The following is a 3,961-nucleotide window of genomic DNA, read 5'->3' on the forward strand; positions in this document are numbered from 1 at the left end:
TCGGCAAGTCGTAGAGCGCGTTTTCTACAGCAACAATAAGCTCCTCAATGGTTCGAGTGCAATTATGGTACTGCAGGCTTTGACGAGTCCAAAGTCTAACAATTGAAATCGGGTCTGATCGGGGGCTGGTTCGCAACTTCATTTCCGTTAACTCCTTTTGCACGAAGCATTTCAGTGGTACGTCCCGACTTTCCTACAAAAGCGTGCCCCCATAAATTGAAAACTGCATAAATCATTATAAATATTATGTTTATAAGATTTTCCCTTGTCTTTTTGCGACATCAGTGCCATGGTCACCATCATGACGCAAGAGGTTCGCTTGTCTCCACAGCCGTGATATCGTCCGCGAATGGCAGTGAAACTTCTGTGCAAGCTCGGTCAGAGCTTGCACCCTCGTGGCAGTATACCTCGCACCGCTACGCTTAACAGCATTTCGTACACGGTGCGACGTTGAGGAAAGCTCAAGTGCTAGCGGACGTCCAAAGACTCCCGGCGCTGCTTGGTGCGTCGACTGGTCCCAGTGGTGGTGGAGGGGCATGTAGTACTAGTAAGTGAGTGCGGGTAGTGTTTTGGAGTCGATTAATTGTATAATGAAGTGCTGGCGTAAATTTTTCTGAAAGAGATGAATGCCCACCAGTTTTGCCGCGCGATATCGCAACAACCAAAATGGTTGGAAAGTACCGCAAACTACCCAATCATAGCAGAGATCTTGCGCTTTCATACGCACCAATCAGATACCTAAATGGGGTACTATAAGAAAAATGCTGCCAATCGAAAGTGGAACGTGACAAAATTTGTGGAACAGAGTAGTAGTGCACATAAGATATTACTTCCACAAATATTATGTATATCGCAACTTTTCGTTTCATTGACTTTTAGGATAGATATAGATATCTTTGCACTCACACCATACTTTAAACGTTTTTTTGGAATGTAGGGCGTGTTCAGAGCAGAGAAATTTTCTGCAATTCTTCGCAAAACCAAAATTTTAATGTACAGTTATCTCAGGCGCAGTACCTGAACAACCTTGGCATCAGAGTGAAAGGATTTCTTGAGATGAGCGTTTCGTTTGCTGCATAGTGCATGGTGGCTCGCCGTCGAGTGTAGACGTTTTCGCTCACACGGAAGACGGGACATCGGGATCCGGAAACGAAGAACTCCGTGACAAAAGGTCATAATGAAGGTTGTGAATGACACCATTGCATTGTTGATGCTGCCAACGACGGCATAGCGCCATTGAAGGACAAGCTTCGAACTCGTCAAGCATGCGCCAGTACGAAGAACAACTGAACATAGGAAAAGTGTTTATGGAAAGCATCAATTCATTTCTCGATTTGCCTCCTTGGTCTTGAGTCGCTTCCTCACTTTGTTGCCTTTAACCCTCTGCCCGGCCGTCGACCTACACACTGCCACATAAGTTCAAGATGGGAAACCCGAAATATTAGAACGTCTCACTGTCTGGCTTCACACGAAAGCACAAATTGTTCGCAGCAGGGCACAGCTTTAAGCTGTACCAGTGTCAAGAGTGACCTTCACCTTGACGTCCATCAACAACGATTTCGCACGTATGGAATTCGTCGACACGTTTTGAGTGTATCATGATGAACCAGAAGCCTCGCTTAACGGAAAGCATATGCCAAAACGCATCAAGTGGGCCGGAATGAACAATGAAGTTGGTTGTGACGGGTGAAGTCGAATTCCATTCTCCGATGAGAAGAACTGGAACTTAGATTGCCCTGACGGACTCAACTTCGTTGTTTTCCATGGATGTGCAGCAAGTCCTACTGGCACTTCATAGGGCGCGACATGAAGGTTGCCGTTTGTCGCCAAAATGGTGGCAGATCAGTTATGGTTTGGGGAGCGATTGAGCGGACGGAAGTGCAAGTAATATAGCGTTCTCGGAAGGACGCCGGGACTCCTCTACCTACATTACAACGATCTCCGACAGCATGCTTCCATTGGCCCATGCTCAATTTGATGAAGATTTTGTGTGTCAGCAGCACAATGCTTCGGTCCATTCGTCGAAGGAGTTGAAATCGTTCCCCGGCGAAAACGACACTGTCGTGATGAAGTGGCCTGGGCTCTCTCCTGATCTTAATCCCATTGATAATGCGTGGGATCGTTTACTTTTGCTTACATGTCTATGGGGATTGAAGAGAGTACGACACTGTTGCCGGACTCAAACGTGCAATTTTGGAACACTGGATGCACTTGTGCCAGATTACCTGAGAAGCTTATTCACAGTATGATATCGCGCTGCATGGCTGTGTTGAAGTCATCGGGAAGACCAAATAATTACTAATAGTGATTTTGTCCTTCACGTCTTATTTGGTGCGGACCACTTGTTTTGAGGTAGTACTACCCCTGTCGGTAAATGATTGCAACAATCAGTCTATTTTGAAAATGAAAGCCTTGACAGATGAGTATTTTGAATTCAAATACAGGTAATCCCTGTCTTAATGGAAGCAAAAGTTTGACAGTTTTTTTTATTGATTTTGAGAAGTAACTGTTTCATAGAGAATATGCCAACCTTCCGACAAACCAACCATTTGAAACTCACACGTTTATTTACGTCATTAACTCTAATCGAGAAGAAGCGCATGGAAGGGGCGCACGCAAGCGCTCCATCAAGGTAACAACCTCTTCAACATTCTCTTCTACAACAAGAGTATGACGACAACAGTTTTGAATTGTAGCTTCCGAAACCGGCTCCCAAGCTGCTTGGGCCCAACGCATAGCCTCGAGTATGTCAACGACATACAGGTGAGCAATTTCCTGGCGAGTTGGTTGAGTCTGTTGCTCAATATGATGCTTTCGTAGGGCAAGAAATCTCATAGTAATGTCATGGTTTTGTTGGCGGCGGATATGCTTCTTGAAGAAAGCGATGATTCCGCCGTCAAGCGGCTGCAAGTGTGACTTCGTGTTGGGGGGCAGGTATTCCACACGAACTTTTGACAATATGGATAAGTGACCACACGCTCAGACCACTACTTAAGTTAAGTTTGAATTTTTGAAATGCTTGACAGTGTCACACAAAAAACCATTGTATATTGATGAAAAACTACTCTATAGAATGTAACAGTATAAAGTTTGATGGACTTCCATTAAGACAGGGATTACCTGTATATGAACGGAAAGGGGAGAGAGAGCTGAATACCAATCAAACACGTTCGCACCCGAATTCAACCAATTATGTCATCTACGTTGGATTGGATCAAGTTCAATCAATCCAATATAATAAGTGCTATTTTGTTATGTCAAACCAACTTTGATCCGGATGTACGGATAGTAACTTTTCCCAGATAATCCAGGTATTTTCCGTATGATGTGCTCAGATATGACCTTGATCTCCCTGTCGATCGTGGCATCTTTGAAGCAGGACTCCAGCAGTTGGATGAGACTGACGTTAGTGCGAATTTCGAGGAACTGGCAGCAGAAGTATCTGAAGCCCTGGAGATATGTGATTTTAGCTCCCAGCTGGAAAATCTCATTGTTAGCGACAAGCTTCAGGAGGAATCTGGCGTTGAATTGGCCCAGCTATTGGACTAGTATATGTATATACTTCTCAGTACATATTGCAATGTAATACTCTTTAGGGCTCGTCTGGCAACATCCGGAAAATGACATTTTGGGCCGGATTTTACCATTCTGGGGCCGAAAACCCCATTTTCAGGCAAACGCCATATTGAACATGGGAGCGAACGTGTCTGGTAAAATTTGGGACCAACTTCAATTTATGGCATTTTTGCGTCAAAACGTCATTTTAAAGATGGACCTCAGAGGTCCATTTTGTAAACGCCAACTCCATTTCGCGCACTTTTGCTTCAATGGCGACGATCGCAACCCTTGTCGGATGCGCTGCTTGGTGGGCCGTAAACCACGTGATCAAAGAGCCCTGCCACACGTCTGCTCTCAAAGGAGAGCAATGGGTCGATGAGCTGCTGACGGGGAACCCCAGGCG

The sequence above is a fragment of the Aphanomyces invadans genome, assembly GCF_000520115.1.
Source record: "Aphanomyces invadans strain NJM9701 unplaced genomic scaffold supercont1.53, whole genome shotgun sequence".
In the NCBI taxonomy this organism is placed as follows: domain Eukaryota; phylum Oomycota; class Saprolegniomycetes; order Saprolegniales; family Verrucalvaceae; genus Aphanomyces; species Aphanomyces invadans.